At 39.0% G+C, this 19,620-nt stretch overlaps 1 protein-coding gene across 1 annotated transcript in view; it reads right to left on the bottom strand.

Annotated features, from left to right (window-relative positions):
- Positions 1-19,620, bottom strand: part of LOC136866831 (ATP-binding cassette sub-family C member 4) — a 288,334-nt gene that overhangs the window by 107,357 nt on the left and 161,357 nt on the right. The window lies entirely within an intron of this gene.

Raw genomic sequence — 19,620 nt, 5'->3', positions numbered from 1 at the left:
TCATTGACTCCACAGCCAATGTTTCCTCTCCGTCCTCCCCTGTGTCTAATTCAGTCCCTAATTTTATCTCTGGATCTTCAGTGCACAGTATGTCAAAGTATGTTTTACTACCCTCTGTCTTTGGTACATTTATCTTTTCCATGATATCAGTCCCAGGACTTTCACCTTAAAGAGAAATATCTGCTCCTCAAATACCACACTTCTCCTCACTATTACTCTTTTCCTTTCAAGACTCAAATCTATATCCATCTTTAGTACCTGCCTCGTACCCTATCATAACACATGACACTGCTCTGGGATCTAACTTCCTGTTGTCTGCTCTCACAGCCCATGCCTGACATCCAAATACTTTCTATCTACCTATTTCTTTCTCATCCAATTTCCTATTGAACCACAGTTCATATGGCATCTGAAAGTTTATTGCTGAGGATGGACACCTATTGCTTAAATACACTGCAGTCAATCAATCAATCAATACTGATCTACATTTAGGACAGTCGCCCAGGTGGCAGTTTCCCTATCTGTTGCTTTCCTAGCCTTTTCCGAAATGATTTCAAAGAAATTGGAAATTTATTGAACATCTCCCTTGGTAAGTTATTCCAATCCCTAACTCCCCTTCCTATAAATGAATATTTGCCCCAGTTTGTCCTCTATTTGTCCGCAGTCATTACCACTTCTCCCCAAAATTCATTTGGTAACCCAGACTGGATCAATAGATATCTAACAGTATCAAACATCATTCTATTCTGCCTCTCTGCTAATCCATTTCATTGTGGAGTGTACTGTACAGACCTCCTATGAGTAATACCACATTTTTACAATTGTACTTGAAACCCGCTACATGTATACCCTGTACCATTGTCAGATTGCACTACCTTAACTCCTAAACCATGTAACTTTTCTGCCTTTGCCTGATACCTATTAAACACCTCTAACACTTCATCCCTATTTTCCACACATACAGCCACATTATATCTGGAGTATTCATCAATCATAGTTACAACATATTGAGCTTTCCCAAGTGATGGTGGACTAACTTTTCCAATTACATCAGTGTGCACAACATCAAGTGGTTTTTCTCCCTTATGCTCACAAGACTTAGGTACCGGTACTCTCTTGTTGTTTAGTTTCCTCCGAATGCATACAGAACAAGTATTAACAGTAGCGTAGCCAGGATTTCAGTTTGGGGGGGGCCCATTCATCCAGATTTTTATTTTGATAGGTGTCCAAACTTCCATAGTTTAGGTGGTGTAGAATACCGAAAAAGGAAATGAGTGTCCTTGGATCCAAGTAAGAGTGGTGGATTCGTGCGGATTCCGGAAGCTAATAGTAATTTCCTTCTTCTTCTTCTTCTTCTTCTTCGACTTCTTCTTCTTCTTCTTCTTCTTCTTCTTCTTCTTCTTCCCCACTTTTCCCACATCTGTGGGGTCGCGGGTGCGAAATGTGTCGCACAAGTGGATTTGGCCCTGTTTTACGGCCGGATGTCCTTCCCGACGCCAACCCTATATAGAGGGATGTAATCGGTGTTGTGTGTTTATTTGGTGGATGTAATGTAGTATGTTGTCTGAATATGAATATGTTGGGACAAACACCCAGTCCCAAGCCAGAAGAATTATTCAGACGCGATTAAAATCCCCGACCCAGCCGGGAATCGAACCCGAAACCGTCTGAACCGAAGGCCTCAACACTGATCATTCAGCCAATGAGTCGGACTCCGGAAGCTAATATTAATGCACATTATATATAAAATGCTCAATAAAAGAACTTTCGTTAAAACTCCTGGGGTGTCTGGACTCCTTGGACGACAACCCCCCCGGTCCCCCGGCTATCTCTGTTACTCCCATCCCAACATAACTGCAGCATTTCATATATTTCGCGTAGAAGTGAAATGAATGCAAGAATAAACACTTTGAGTAAGGATGCAATATTCTGGTTTAGAACAAATACGGTAATGTTATAATAATAATAATGGTCATGTGATAAGCAATAAAGAAGTGACATTTTATACAAATAATGCGGCAAAGATACACACACAAATACACACGCGCGCGCTTCCGCGCGCGTCGAATACAGGTTTCTCGTCCTTCTTGTCCATGGCTAGATGATGAAGGCAAGAGAATGATGGCCCACCGTGACTCGTTATTTCGACATTATAAACAAACCCTAGATGACACAGACTTCGAATCTAACCGCATCTTAAGAAATCGCACAAAGCAGTTAATCAGAAATTTAAAAAATGCATATATTTTCGGATTTTAGCTAACAACTTAAATTCTAATCGCGCATGGGACCAACTTAGAGTTCTGGGAATAGGAAAACATCAACAGAGACAGACAACTCCTGACATTCCACTTGACGAACTGAACGATTACTTTAATAGAATGAATATTCAACCTACCCAAATTAACTGCACCCACTCACCGCCCTCCCCTCCAGTCAGTCCACCATTCACATTTCACAGTGTCACACAAAATCAGGTTAAACGGCTTTGTACTCGATTAAATCAAAGACTACAGGTGTATATGATATTCCTATTACTTTTATACATAACATTATGGGTGCTATCTCGCCTATACTGACGCACATACTGAACTACTGTTTACTAAACGGAACTTTCCCTACTGTCTGGAAAACAGCCAATATTGTATCGGTACCTAAGAGTTTTCCGTACTCCCTGCGCTTTCTAAAGACTTTGAACGTTTAGTACACGAGGAAGTTCTGGAATACCTAAATAAAAATGCTCTTTTGGACCCTTTGCAATCTGGATTTGAGAAGGGTCACAGTACAGCGACAGCACTTTTGAAGGTTACCGAAGACATTAGAAACGCTATGGACAAACGACTGCTCACTATACGTATCCTTCTTGACTTCAGTAGCGCCTTTGACACTGTACTAATTCCGACTATGATACAGAAAATGGAACTGCTAAATTTCGACCTGGCTGCGCTTAAGGTTTTTAGTTCTTATTTGAGTAAACGTCAACAGCGTGTAACAGTAAACGACAAGGCCTCTAAATGGAAAATGAAACTTAGTGTTGCCCCACAGGGCAGTACTCTACGGCCCCTAATTTTCTATATTTATATCAATGACATACCATCTGTGACAGGAAATAACACACATGACCTCTGTGCTGACGATCTTTAAATAGGTTATATCGACACTGCACGACAAGATATTAACAGGGACCTCCGACGACTCAGTGTATATGCACAACGAAGCTCTCTTATACTAAACTGCAAAAAAACTCAGACAATTATAATTGGATCACGAAAATTACTGAGCTTCTCAAACAATGTCGCAATCCCGCCTATCCTACCGAATGGTAACATTATTCCCTACAGTAAAACGGTTAAAAATCCCGGCGTAATGATGAATGTAACAGTTGATTGGTCTGATCAAACGAAAGAAATACGTAAAAAGATTTTTGGAGTACTTCACCCTCTTAAACGACAGAGGAATGTATTTCCATTTGAGCTACAGACCAAACTAATACAGACACTCATTCTCCTATTCTTGATTATTGTGACGTTGTTTTAGTTGACATGACGAGAGAAGAAACACTTAAACTTCAACGAGCACTGAATTCCTGTCTGCGATTTACTTACAATATCGGGTACGATGTTCATATCACCCCATACTATCAGGCTGTCTCATGGCTGATGTCTGATAAACGTCGGCAGCTACACACTTTAACGATGGTGATCACTGATCAGAGTGGCAGCTGAAAGTCAGCCAATGTATATTTCTTCTAAATTCATCTTTTTATCATCATTTCACAACATTAATACACGTTCTAGATCCATTCTTTCTATTCCTCTGCACCGCACAAATAAAATTATTACCGTAGATCATTTGTGGTGACTGTCGCCAGATTATGGAATTCCCTGCCAGTTCAGGTCAGAGAAACTAGCTTTTTTAAATCACGATTTAAGGTCACCTGCCGAGACTACCTGCTGAGGACAGCTGACTGAATGGTTGAAGTATGAATGTGTGCGTTCCTGAGGATCAGCCATGTTTAAGAGTTTTTAATATTAATTAGTTCTAATATTAATTTAGTAGGCCTTTGCTGGCAAGATGTAGTGTTTACAGTGCACTATGTCTTCTGGTATGGGCTAGAATAAAATTGTTACTTTCATTTACCTGTCTCAGTCTTATACTTGGCTTTGACAATATGAAAGTGGCTGAGGTATGAGTGACGCTAGTAATGCCATTCCTTATGCAGCCAGTCCCTGCTATGAATGGTGTGAAAATGTCACTCATAGGGTCGGTTGGTGCATGCATTTCAGAGGGCTTGGCAGACTGATGTGCAATAGCAACTTCTGGCTCAGTGAGGAAAGCAACGGGAAACTACCTCACTCCTCATTTCCCTAGTACGCCTCTTCAGTGACACCTAGGCCATCTATGACAGCTAATGGTGAACCTGTTGAGGATCCAACCAGCCTTCGGGCTGAATACCCAACATACAAATTAATTTAGTACGTAATTTATTTAAATTTATTTTAAATTCTATTAATTTATGTAGTTTTAACTATTTTAAGAATCTCAGTATTTTATTTAAGATTTTTATTAGTATGTGGTTAAGTGTACAAGAGGGCCTGGAGCCCTAACTTCGCCACTGTACTGAAGGTACTAATAAACAGATAAATAAATAAATAAATAAATAAATAAATAAATAAATAAATAAATAAATAAATAAATAATGTAAAGTGTATGGGTATAGATATTTTGTTAGTTGGTAAAGAAAAATACACGTTACAACAAATGCTATGTAGGGTTTATCTTGTCCTGTTAGTTTCCAACGCGGTCAGGGCCACGCAGCTGTGAGCTTGCATCCGGGAGATAGTGGATTCGAACCCCACTGTCGGCAGCCCTGAAAATATTTTCCCGTGGTTTCCCATTTTCACACTAAGAAAATGCTGGAGCCGTACCTTAATTAAGGCCACGGCCGCTTCCTTCCCACTCCTAGGCATTTCCTATCCCGACGTCGCCATAAGACCTATCTGTGTCGGTGTGACGTAAAGTAAATTGTTAATTACTTTTCCACGCAAGTCTGGGATAGAGAATATAGTAGTATAAAGTTAGAGTTTCGTGACGCTAATATTCGTATCTATAATTTTTAATAACGTGCCAGAAATCAACGACACTGATCTGTTGCCATTTCAACACCGTTTTAAGGGTTACCGATCCAATCCGGGATTTGAATCTGCGAACTCAGACTCAGAAGGACAGCGACTCAACCAACTGAGCCACATGAAAAGGAGGCGTTTGTGATTTTTACAAAGGTTTTATGAGGAGCATTTATTAAGGCGTACGTTTTTTTACTGTCCTAAACGCACGAGGCCGGACAGAAGAACTAGCTGGAAGCTAAGGAGCCTTGCAGGGGTGTCGCTTCGTTTTCTGTTCACTTTTCCAAATCAAACTCCATGACGTAACAGCCCCGAAGCGCCATCGCCTACCAAGCGACGGCTGTTCAGCCCGGAGGCCTGCAGATTACGAGGTATTGTGTGGTCAGCACGATGAATACTCTCCGCTGTTATTCCTGGCTTTCTAGACCGGGGCCGCCATCTCACCGTCAGATAGCTCCTCAATTATAAACACGTGGGCTGAGTGTACCTCGAACCAGCCCTCAGATCCAGGTAAAAGTCCCTGACCTGGCCGGAAATAGAACCCGGGGCCTCCGGTAAGAGGCAGGCACGCTACCCGTACACTGTGGGGCCGGCTGGTACTTTTAGGTCTCCTTATTTTCGAATTTGACTTCAGACATCCTGCATTCGATTCCCGGCACTGACAGAGTTAAGAAAGGCATGGGATGGGGAGGATACAGCCTTGTTTTTGGGTGCAGTAGAGTTTTCCTTGAGTCTCTCGTAATAGAAATATATACGGCCTGGAAGGTAGTCACCTTCACGGGGTGTAGTACCAAAGTGGTTCCTTTTTTTTTTTTTTTTTTTTTTTTTTAAGAAGACAAATTAAATGAAGATTTTACTTCCTCACAAACGAAGAACGATATTATCAATTTTACGAACAGTTTCAATAAAGCAGCCGGTTTATGTTAAGAGTACAAAAGCTATGATTGTACATGGTGACAATCAAAACCAACAATATCTACTGAAGATCCGTCACCGCACTCGGTAGGAACTGCTTTCTTTTCATATTCACCGGGCGAGTTGGCCATGCAGTTAAGGGCGCACAGCTGTGTGCTTGCATCCGGGAGATAGTGGGTTCAAACACCTCTGTCGGCAGCGCTAAATTTGGTTTTCTGTGGTTTCCCATTTTCACACCAGGCAAAGCTGGGACTGTGCCTTAATTAAGGCCACGGCCGCTTCTTCCCACTCTCAGCCCTATCCTTTCCCATCGTCGCCATTGAAGACCTACGGTGCGACGTAAAGCAAATTCTAATTAAAGAATAAAACATCTTTCACAACCCCTTCCAAGGAAATGTTGTATCCACACTACTGGCCTGGACTTATTTTGAAATTATTTTGTGGGTACGCCACTGCATCCACTCACCATTTAAGGTACAAGGTAAGTCCGAAGAATGGTTGGATACTCAAAATACACCACCATAAATGATGCGGTTCTGGCTCAAAAGTATAAAGAAAGGTAAGGGACGGGATCTAGAGTTTTAAGTAGAATCCGTATCAATAGAACGTGACTACCCATTTTAAAAATGTTTCATGCATCGACTGCGATTCAAGCCTGGGCCGTCCTGATGAGAAGATAGAAGCATTGGAACTGAGTTACCACGCCCGCAAATTACAAAGTATTTACCCGCACTTTTGATGGTGCCATTTGAGGTTCCAATCAGTCCCCGGGCATTTGACAAAATATATAGGCCTACCTATCGAACTTGGCACGCATCCGCGATTGACTTGGCACTGTAAGAATTTTTTAAAAAAACTTTTTCATTTCTTACCGAGGATGCACATAGTGTTGGCTTTTCAGTGACAAAACGGTCCCTCTTCAAAAAATGTTACTTATATGGCACAAAATGAGGAACTAACGTGCAGATCACAATCCTGTCACAGTCTTCCCAACGCTGCAACTCAAACACAGCACATCTCTCAACCACGGTGCAACCCGAGGATCCCTAGGACATTGTTGTTTCCTGGAACCGATCTGCAAAAGCTGACACGATGTTGTAAGCTTGCAGCTGTTTCTGGACGTGGCCCCCGTTATCTCGGTAGTCACGTTCCGGCCCCCTACTGAGTAATCCCTTGCTAATTGGCCCTTTCTTCATGTATTGACATTTGTCAATACACGGTTTCATTCCCAATACTGAGGCCTCTACAGGGAAATATCCTCGCGCATCACAATTCTAAGTGTCTTCCTTTCATTCAAGCAGTACAAATATGGAGAATTATGTATGTCCCTATTGAGCCCTGCTAGTAGATTCTTGTCGCTACGTTAATTTAACATTTCGGCGTACGTTTTTAAGTTGTTCGTACCGTACGTAAAACAACGGGTAATCCTCGCTCTAGTTTCAGGAAATATTTTGGGGGGGGGGCCCGGCTACGCCAGTGAGTATTAAAATCATTATTTGTGACGGAATTAAAGTGAAAAACCTCTCTTGTATTATCCCTTTCGACTTGGAACTTCTAACCTAGAAATTGATAAAACTGAACTTTCGACCAAGCATTGACTAAATTTATTTTATCTATGTTTGTGAGTCTAACTGCCTCTGCTCGGTCTTGGAGCAGTTATGAACTTGCCGTCAGATTGCTTAAGGTAATCGCCCACTACACCGCGCCGCGCCGCGCAGCGCAGCCGAGAAGAAATTTCCGTGGTCTGCTTCTTGTGAAATGAAATGGCTTAACGCCCACTGCAGGGAGTCGCGCCGCGCCGCGCGGAACAAGCTTGTGGAATTTCCGCACCAGAAGCCCCCAGGTTTCTGGAACGGAACTTTTTCCTTTCGGCGCGCTTATATGGGCGAGGGTAGAAGGAAGGAATAACGGAAAGAATGTGGTTTCGTGGCGTTTCGGCAGTCTTCGTGAGTCCTCGACTAGTGCCAGCACGCTCGTACCTTCACGCGGTTAGTGGTATTGTGCACTGTACGTCTTTCTCGGCGAAAGGTGATATTATTTTCTCGCTCTACACACGGCTTTTTTATTTGCTAGTTGCTTCACGTCGCACCGACACAGATAGGTCTTATGGCGACGATGGGACAGGAAAGGGCGAGGAGTGGGAAGGAAGCAGCCGTGGCCTTAATTAAGGTACAGCCCCAGCATTTGCCTGGTGTGAAAATGGGAAACCACGGAAAACCATTTTCAGGGCTGCCGACAGTGGGGTTCGAACCTACTATCTCCCGAACACTACATACTGGCCGCACTTAAGCGACTGCAGCTGTCGAACTCGGTACACACGGCTTAACTAGGTTCAATAGTTCATAGAATTTTTCTTGGGACATACGAAAGCAGTGGGAAAATTTACTTCGGTCCTTCAGTAGATCAGGAAATAAATGGTGAAACTCTCCGTACGTTTTCCGTTTCTCATATATGTTGTGGACCCAAACTTTTCTTTCGCGTTTTTCTTCTTCCTCATTTGCAAATATCGCAACCGCAAATAATATGTCCTCCTCGGAACTGGAACTCATATTTCTGTGTGAGCTGCACTTCCCCAACTGGAGAGAGGCGGCGCGGTGAGGTGTGCTGTATGGGCGAAGTCTCGGAAAATGGCCCGTGGAATGTTCCACAAGCTTGTTCCGCGCGGCGCGGCGCGGTTCCCTACAGTGGGCGATTACCTTAATTCTACCTGGGGTATGCGCGCGCATCTTCCCTGGCAGGGCCAGCCGATTTGAGCGTAGCTTGGAAAGTGGACTGTAGTGATGAGCGATACCGTGATTTGTGAGTCACAGCGTGATTTGATATCGTGATTTTCTGATATCAGTGATTTTTAGTCGTGACGTGATCACAATCACCGCATCGTCCGTGCTGCTTGTTATTTGTAGCTTGTGATCAAGAGAATGCCTTGTTATTGTGACTAGGCTATCTCTGTGTAAACATTTATAAGAAAATCAGCCACCTAAGGTTTTGCATTTAATAAACAGCCTACATTTTGGTTGCATTACAGACACGGTCGTTGCCAATTTACTTCTAGGCGTACAAACAATCATTTTATTATTTACCTTCTTTTTTTTTTGTAGACATGCCGAAGTTCAACCAATATGTCAAGGAAAAAATAGGATCAATATTGGCAACAGTCGTGTTTTATACTGTAACCGATTATTTGGTATGTGCTAGGAAATGAAATTCTACACATTTATCTGGCACAAGTGAAAAATATAATGATGAATGACTATTCTCAGCCACCTAATGTAAGTTTAACGATACCAGTGCACCTTTCCCTAGATAATAGTACCGGCAGTAATTTAGAAAAATGTAAGGTATGGAAAGGCATTGACCCAGCTGTGTGAGGGCAATTGGGAAGCTACAATGAGCAGCGGTCTCAGAGGCACGGCAATACACTTGAGGGATGTGACGTGCTGACCACACAGCTGTCTAATATCTGCAAGCCTAAAGCTGCGCAGCAGCTGTAAATGAAAGCCAAGACCTTTCGAGGCCTGGAGTGTTCTTGTTCTTAATTAACTTTAAAGTAATAGTGGTTTAAATGAAATAATTCGAAATTACAAAATTTATTCATTAGCTATTCCTTATCTTAGTCTGTAATTTTCATCACATTATTGTGTTTTAGATTTCACAAGAGCATGCTGATAGTACGAGTCACAAAGCAAAATCAACCATGAAAAGTAACATTGGACAGACTCTGCTCACACAAAGTATACCTCCCACAATCCACAGTAGTTTCTATGCTCATATGTTTAGAGCCCTATAGTTGCTGAAAATATCCCCTGGAATTCTGTGCATAGTCATGTTTTCAGAGATTTGTTTACAGAAATACACCAACAACACATACTTTCAACATCTACATTAAAGAAAAACTACTTAGATATAGGAGGTAATTTTGCTAGTCACAGAGGATATTTGGGAGTCCTTACATAGGGTTGTATGTGGACAAAACCAGCAACTCTGTGGGCAGGTACATTGCTAATCTTATAGTAGGAAAACTGGAACCCAATTGACATTTACTGCTCTCCTTTGTTCTAAGCAGCTTCAGAAAATAGAGCAAAACATTGTGTACATCATCAACAAGAGGTTCCAGTTGTATCCTGGGAGTGTTTATGATTATAAAGACCTTCTCCTTGTCTCCAATGCTGCTTCCTACATGATTGCTACTCTACCTCTCGTTAAAACTTTCTACCCTTCTTTAATGTTCATGTTACTTGCATGGCCCATGCCTTGCACAGACTCACAGAAATAGTTAGGGCCAAGTTGCCTGCAGTAAATAATCTGATTTCAACAATGAAGAGTGTGTTCTGTAAGCTTCCATCAAGAATAGCCATCTTCTGAGAGAAATTCCCCTCTATTCTTTTCCACCACAGCCAATCATCAGCCGTTGGGGTTCCTCAATGGAAGCTGCCCTGTATTATATGGAACATCTGTTATAGACAATATGCCTTTAACAGACAACTCTGCATGTGTGTCGTATGGGCAAAGATCTGCTAAAGGATTATTCCAGTGTTCAGAGAGACATTGCATATATTCAGGCAAATTTTTCATTTCTTCCAGTCAATCATTACAAAAATAAAAATAAAAGTAGAGTCTCAAACAGATTTATTTTGTAATTGAGGAAGCTGAGAATATTATACAAAGTACTAGGGGTAAAGTAAGGGATAAAATAAAAGACGGGTGGGCTAGTGTATTGCAGTAGAATCTAGGTAATTCAGTGCAGGAAAGGGTACATTAGGTAATGGATGGGGAAATGTAGACCTACCTAGTGAAATTGAACTGAAAAATGTAGGTAAATTTCGCTATGCCCCTCCAACATCTGTAGGTGTAGAGCACATTTTTTCTGCTTTTAAAATTGTTTTAACAGACAAAAGACGCAGCCTGACTGTGGAAAATTAGGAGAAGATAATTGTTATGTACTGTAAAGCAAACTATGACTGAAAAGAGCAGTAGGAATGTTCCTCACAAATAAATACGCATACCAGTACTCCGCATTTAATTTAATTTTAGTACAGTACTGATGAAAATTTTTTGTTTCCTAATCCATAGCTGTTTGTAATAAACACCTGTTTAATTATGCCTTCATTTTGCAACTATTCCTATTTAGAAAGGGTAGCCACATTACTGTACTTAACGTAAAAAAAAAGTATATCACATTACAGTGTAGGTCTATATTGTCATATTTTAAAGTCTATTTTCTGCCTATTTTTAAAGCATATTTGAAGTGCCTATATTCTCTTTTAAAAACCTATAAAAGGCCATTTTAAGTGCCTAAAACATTTTTTTAGAGTCTAAAATCCCAGGTCTGTATCATCAGATACATGCCAATTGTTGACTACTGCTTTCTGGCAAAGCAAGTGAGAGGTGCTTGCATTCCAAATATTTATTCAGATTTGAAGTACTTCTTTTTAAGACAATTTCTGTTTGCACATATTACATAATGTGAAGTTTTCATCCACTTCTTTAAAGGACTGCTACAGGTCACTGTTCTTCCTTTTTCTAGAAAACGCCATTTCAGTCAACTTGCCTCCTAATACTGAGCTCCAGTGACAATAAGCCCCGGGCATTCCAAAATACAGGAGAAATACATGTTTGTTACTATTCTAGGAGAGTACAGTATACCACGATTTTTTTGAACGGGCGCTTAAAAATAATACCACACTGCGAGTCAACTGACAATTTCCTAAAACTGATATTGCAAGCGATGCCGAGGATTATAAGTGTTTCAGTTGTTAATATATTCGGGAGGAATGTGCTCAATTCCTACAAATACATTATATACTGAACAATATGTTGACGTCCTTAAAAAATGAAATCAACAAATGTCCATACTGTTGGTGATCATGGCGATGCTGCTTCCTTGAACGCATCGCTTCGCGTGGATACCGTTGCGGCAGCACATGTCGTGATATCACGACTGATCACAACATCGATCACAGTCACAGTTTAGGTAGCAACATTTTAGTTCGGTATATGGAGTTAAGAGGGCGTACGGTGATCACTTGAAGTGAAATCTTGAAATCACGGCTGATCACAGTGATACCGTAGAAAGTAACAGTCGTTACTCGTGATTTATTGATATCAGTGAAAAAATCACAGTTCGTGAAATATCGCCCATCACTAGTGGACTGTTGTTGATTGTCGACTTGGGAAGATGTAGGATCGTTTCGCTTGGTGCCGGATGAGTACCGTAAAATTCTGTGGCGATATGGACAACGGCTAACTGCAAACTAGTGGGCTAAAGGGATTACTTCACCTTGATCCTTTTTTAGTAACTGATACATTCTCCAAAACTTTTTTAAAAAAAATAGATTTATCTATGTAACTCACACGCGTTGTGGTTGTAAGTATTGCAACGGGATTGGAAACCTCGACCAAGCAACAAAGCTGTAAGTTCTGCTTAATGTTATAATTAGAGCCCGGATTTCCAAACAAATGCATGTTTTTAAATAAGCTAGCTACACTTCTCAAACTTTGCAAGTATTCGTTTTACGGCTTAACAATTCCAAATAACCGTTCTTTTTCCATGCATGTTTGCATGTTTTGGCATTTTTCGGAGAAAATTCATGCATAATGCATATTTGGAAGATTTTGGATTTAATAGCGCATATTTGGACGTTTAATATTGCATAATATGACTTTTATTCTTACTTTGACGCATATATATATTGTTAACTTGCATCATAGTGCATTTTCTGAATGTTAGTTTGCAGAATTTGGGACAATTTTTCATGTTGTAGGCTACAGTATGTCTATTACTGAGAGACGGAGAGAATATATTCCTGGCATCCTATGTGACAACCATAGTTAGTAGCCTACATACGGTACAGGTCCTACAGTATAATGCAATTAACCAAACACTTTCTTATCTGTTGCTTGAGTAAACAATGACGTAAGTCGGAAGGCCCCATGTCGAAATCTAATTCTTAGGAATAAGGTGTCCCAGTTTTACAGTTGTACATTGCTATAAATTGAACCGTAAATTGTGCATTAATCATTGACGGCTCATAGACAAACAAAAGAAACCTTGTATCGCACTTCTGTGGCGCCGCGTTACTGGGATAGCAGCTTACAAATTCTGGTTTTTCATTGAACCCTCTACCGTTGTTATCCTGGAATGTCTTACCCAGAACTCTCAATCGTCACACGTCTGTGTTATCGCAGCAAGCAATCGTTACCACTTATTGAGTACTTATTCCCTTTGTTGAGGACATTCAAATGTGTCTGCAGTCATCGCATGGAGAAGCAGCTGCTGCAGATAGAGATAAGTTGAACAAACTAATTCGTTCAAATCCTGATTTTGAATTCGTCAAGCTTATAAAAGATGTATTGTGGTAAAAATGCAAAAGACGTACAATTTGACCTCACTTTGTCCAAATGTCTTCATTGAATTATGCATCTATCACTTCTCGTGACGTAAAAGGATAATTTTCTGTGCTTAAGTATGTGCTGAATGATAAACGGATGAGCTTAAATCAAGACAATTTGGAGAAATTATGGTAGTTTTTGTTCATGTTTCAAAAGGAACTGAATTTTGATAGTGCATATTTTCCAGTTTATTGTGCATGTTTTGCCATATGATAGTGCATGAATGCATATTTTGAGATTTGATAGTGCATGGAATTCCGGGCTCTAGTTATAATTATTGGTATTTCATCACTTCGGGTATCTCGCCTCTTCAACTACGTCTGTGCTGGATTAATGTGGAAGAATTTGTGTTCGGCATACAATCCATTTCAAAACCATGTTTTTCATTTCATTGAGAACTGACTTTCGCTTAAGTTTATAGTTGCTAAAAATTTTCGAACTATGAAAAGTGGTTTCTGTACAATTTTAGAGGATCTAGTTAATTATTTTACCACTCAGTTTCAGTAATTTGAATTACTGTATATTTTATTGTGTTATTTGGATTTTGCCTCGATTCACTTGTAACACCTTAACTGTCCGAGGCAAGGTAATTTAGTGAGGAAGTTCACACAAGAACTTAAGTAACTGCATCATTTTCGGGTTTCTTTTGGTTGATTAATTTATTTATTTTACCAACTTGAGTTGAATTTTGTTTTTCTATATTTTTTCCTTCTTGTTTCTCATTTGTTGCATTGTTGCGATCGTGTTCTGTGATTGGCTAATCCGAGTATTATGGCGTCACCCCTTCTTGTTGGAGATGATTACTGTTTTGCGGAGATTGTTTGCTTTTGGTAGTGTCACCTGATATGATTTTCTTGTGGTTAATTCTGTTCATTTCTTGGTGTTAATTCTTTCCTATTTTTCTATGCTGTGAGTCTCCTAATTTTTAAATTTCACTTCCGGTATGATGATGTAAAGACTTTCTTGTGAGAACTTCTTGAGACGTGGGTTTTAAAACTGATTAAATTTATTTAATTTTGAAATTGAAAAGTTAGTACGAGGTTTAAAATCTTTAAAATTGAAAACTCTATTTAATGAAGACATCTCAAATTTATGTACAAGTCCGAGGAAAGTGAAGTTACGTACCATTTACTAATGTAGTTTACTGTAATTATCCCTGGGGTTTCGGCTGATTCCTTCTTTAGATTATTATTATTATTATTATTATTATTATTATTATTATTATTATTATTATTATTATTATCTTAAGATTTATTTTTCTTCTGGGGGTGTTCAGTGGGTTTTAAATTAATTGCATTCTTTAAATAAATTTTGTTTATTCAGTTCAATGTCTGGTGTTTATTCTTGGAATAGATAAACTAGTTTTAATACAGCAACCATGTTCCTCGGTTTGTTGTCACCTGCTCTGTTCATGGTAAGTTCCTTTTAATTTATTTTCTTTTCCTTCTTGTTGTGCTGTTATGGTGATATGTGCTTCCACCTTTGTTTTATTTTTTGGCTGACCGGTCTGGGCGATTTGGGGAGATCATAAGACCGGGACATACTTCTTTTCAATTCTAACATAGACAATTTAAACAAAGCTTCAGAATGTACATGTCCATATCTCTCATGCCACAACCTAACCTGCCCAACACATTTAAATGCTACATTGTTATTACATTCTTGATCTATCATTTGGTCACAATTGCTCACAGCTACAATATCATTTTTTCCCTATATCTGTACCACATACACATCATCCCTCCTGGTTGCAATAAATAATGTTTCATCTCTATTCTTATCTACAACTGCTGCTTTCTCACCTGCAAATCTTACTTTGAAACCTTTGCTGGTAAACTTACCAACTGATATTAAATTTGCACCGAAGTTTGGTACATACAATACATCTGTAAATGTAATTGTCCATCCTGTTGAGATGTTTACTTTCACCTTACCTATGCCTCTAATATCCAGCTTACTTTTATCTCCTATTTCTGCATTCCCAGTTACATTTGTTGACATGTCCATAAACATCTCCTCTGTTGGACACATATGATGGGATGCACCTGAATCGAACAGTGAATCTCTAATTTTCTCAATTCCTACAGAAACTACCATGCTCATTGTTTTATGTACTACATGTATAATTTCCGAGCTTACCACTTTTCCACTCTCATTCACTGATTTACTCTCCTGTGGTGATTTGTCACTCTTCAATGTTGGACATACTTACTACAATTGAATCACTTTTGGGTACTGCGACAATATTTAGATACATGTCCCTATTTACCGCAATTGTAGCAACTATACTGTTTTCCTCGTCCCACGTCTTCTTTCTTGATATATCACTTCTGTTGTACAACCATGGCTTGAACTTCATCCTCCTCACGTTTTCCAGTGTTGTAAGCCTTTCCTCCATTTTGCGGGAGTTTCCTTCTGCTTTCCTCAGTGAGTAATCTCGCCTTCACCTTCGAGATTGTCAGTTTCGTCAAATCAGCTTCCAAGGAAGGTATACAACCTGCATATTCCTCTGTAAGATTTCCGATGATCATTCCTGCAACTTGTTGATCTGTGAAATCGTATCCGGCTTTACTCGTTCTCCTCCACAGTTGATTTATTTTTGGGCTTCAAAAAATGAGTTAACTGTTTCAAGGTCATAGCACCATTCACTAGCCATCTGTCATTGCATAACTCATCCAGTTTTCCCATGCCTTTTTCGTTCATTTGCCTTTCTGCAATGTCACTTTCAAAATTTTCTCCGGACAATATGAATGAAAATAACCGCTAATGCGATCACATTGTTTCGTGCTTGTCATCTCATTTCTATCTGAGACAGTTGACAACCTGGCATATCCTCATTCCCTATTACCGATTCCCACACATCTTTCAACAACAGTTCTTGTTTCACCTTCAATGACCACTAAAAATAGTTCTCCACTGTAAGCTTAGCCACATTCCTATTCAGTGTTTCTTCACCGGTCCATGAGGTCACCATTTATTTCCATCAATAATGTCACAACTTGCTTCGTGCATTAATTCTCGTTACTCCATTTCAACTTATATTGTGTCCGGAATGTACTGCGGCGTTTTGGCGCTCTGGAGCTCTGGGCCCATAACCTGTTGATATATCTTCAGTTCTACTCATAACACAGTTTTAGGTAAGCAAATTATACCGTAGAAACACCAGCTTCATACTCACATCCTTTTATTACGAGCTGTTATCCACAACTGAACTATCATACACACCAAGCAGTTCAAAGAATAAAGCAAACCAAGATATCCCACTCGACTCAATTAACCTGAGTTGCCAACATATAAACTTAATGTTGTTTTCCTTATAACTAATACAAGATATATAGACATGACATCTTATTTTTATTTTTATGTGAAAATTATAATATTCCAACACAAACTCCTAGACTTTCAAGATCTTCAAGAACTTCTAGAACTTCAAGAACATCTAGAGCTACCACGGTGGAGTGTACTTGGTCCCATGGTGCCGAGAACTTCTCCTTAGTGAGGACAGGAGGAATAGCATAACAATGCAGGACATTGCCAGCCGCAAGATGGGAAAACATCACGCTCAATACATCTTCCACTGTATTGAGGTGATATGAACTTGACTTTATACAATAAACAAACACTTTTAAAAATTCAGAACTTCATTCAAAGCAAAGCCTCTCACTCTCTGTACCCAGTCCAATTTGATATACCGTACATGCCCTGCATAACATCTCATGCTCATCAAGCTATAAAGTATGGGCATTTCCTGGTACAGTATGCTACTGATGAAAACTGCAAGTCAAGAAAAGTGTTCCTGGGGCCAACAGATATAAAGATAGAAAGGATATTAGCTTTAATGAAGTTTGATTTCCTCATTTCCCACATGCAGGGTGGAAGGTAATGGTGCTGCCACACTCCATAAAATGATTCCATGTGATACTTATAACAAAACATGTAAGACACTTTTCTTGGATAAAACACCATTTAGCTGCGAAAAACAAAAGAGAAAAGAATTGTTGTATGTTTGCTGTGCAGCATGAGGCAAATTACTGTGCAAAGGGAAAGTAAAAGTTACCTTAACAACAGCATGTCTAGCCTGTTTATTGTAAATGCATACATTTAACCAAAAATTAAGTCTGAAATATTGTATAAGTAGTCTAATGTCACCTTGCAATGTTGCAACCAGTGTTATGTGCCTTGCATGAGCTCAGGGAAGCCAGCAGTAAAAGAAAGAGCAGACTAGTTGGACGGCTGGTGAAGAAGTTGAAAGTGGATTGAAGGACAAGACAGCACTAGGCAATGTGTTGTTGTTTACATGTGATGCGAGTGATTGGCCACAAGCCAGTTGGACACACCACAGGTGAATGGCACGTTTGGGCTCATACCAATAACAACGATGTTACAACTTACAATACAGAACCACCACCTTTCTACCAACTATTAAAACCATAGGCATGAAATTTAGCATTGTTCATTTGTCTTGCCAATATCCGTTAAAACTTTTATTCTTGTGATAAGGTACTTTCCATCCTGTATAACTCGGACACTAATTTTTAATTCATATTTTCAGGGGGAAAAAGAGTGAGAATCTAAAACAACTAAAATGTCTTCAATGTTCATCTTGCTGGATTCTGGAAAATTGAGCCTTATTGAAATAATGTTTTCTTGTTCAACTCTCTATATACATATGACTAACCAAATTTAATTAGGGGAAGAGTACATATTTTGCAAGCTTAACCCTTATTTACACAGCATTGCACATGTGCAAAGGAGAACTTACTAGCTCGTTATATCTGCTTTATGATTTTAAAGCATGCATTTACTTCTGTCTTAGAGACAAACTTGTTAATGCTGATAATAATGTATTACATCTGGAATGGAAATGAAAGAAATGTGAAATTGAACATTTAAGGGTTAAATTCATATTGTTTTATAGCTCAGCAATCACTAAAAAATTTAAACAATATTTTCCATACTTAACATACAATTTTGTTCAGCTTTTCTTTAAGCATGGCATTTACTTGTGTCACTAGTGTATTAAAAAAATTAAAATCTTTCATTTTATGATTTTTTGTGCTAATCACCTGGAATGAAGTGTAAACTTTAAACAGTTAAGATAAAACACATGAAATTATGTTTACCTTAGATAATTTGTGAGCAACAACTTCCCTACGATTGCAGTGTGGCAGTAGCTACAGTAATCGTACAACTTTGCATATACCAGTACGTAAAACATTCAAAACATTTTGACTGATCCAAATGAATAAAAATTATCCAAATGAATAAAAATTCTTATTTTGACAAATATTTTTGTGATAATATATTACTTCTGGAATGAAAAACCATCACAATTGAAAGGTTAAATTTAGTAAAATTAATATATTTGTAGCTCAGCAACCACAAAAGATATTTAAACAATATTTTCCATACTTAACATACATTCATTACCATACATAAAATGTTGTTCAGTCTTTGTTTTTTTAAATACAGTATTTATAGTACATGTGAAAATGTATTGAATTTGCATATTCATCTCTTTAGTTAAATCGTGTTTGTAGGTTGAATAATAATGTTCACAGAATATTTACACAATTAATTTACTGAAATGATATAAAGATTTACACCAAACATACTATAGATCTCTAAGAAAGGTTTTTCTTAATCATTACCTTTCATATCAATTATTCTAATTTTCCACTACTAATTAATTTTTGACAATAAAAAGTACTTGTATCAAAGAAAAGAGCCCAGAGTATGTTTGCCACATAAATAAAATACAATACTTTGCAAACTTTTTACATAAATATCCTCAATATATTCTGGGAATTAGAGTAGCTGAAGCATTATTTGAACCAGAAATAATTTAGTGGGGCTTCTGTCAGTTTACTAAGCTAGATCTTTAGTTTTCTTACACATATGATATGAGTAAAGAAGTGGAATCACAGGCAAGGCTTTTGGCAGATGATTTTACACTGTATAGAGTAGTAATAAGTTACAGAATTGTGAGCAACTGCAATAAAGTAAACTCGTGTCCTCATCCCGAGGTGGTGCAGCTCTTTTTTAGGCACATCCCCGATGGAGGTGAGCTGCATGTACCATTTCAGCCACATACCAGCCCTCCTGCCATTCTTAAATTTCTAGCAGTACTGGGAATCGAATCCGGACCTCCGAGGATGGCAGCTAATAACGCTAACCATTGTGCTATGGA

The sequence above is a fragment of the Anabrus simplex genome, chromosome 3 (genome assembly GCF_040414725.1).
Source record: "Anabrus simplex isolate iqAnaSimp1 chromosome 3, ASM4041472v1, whole genome shotgun sequence".
Taxonomy (NCBI): domain Eukaryota; kingdom Metazoa; phylum Arthropoda; class Insecta; order Orthoptera; family Tettigoniidae; genus Anabrus; species Anabrus simplex.
This window is presented reverse-complemented; position numbering and strand designations above follow the sequence as displayed.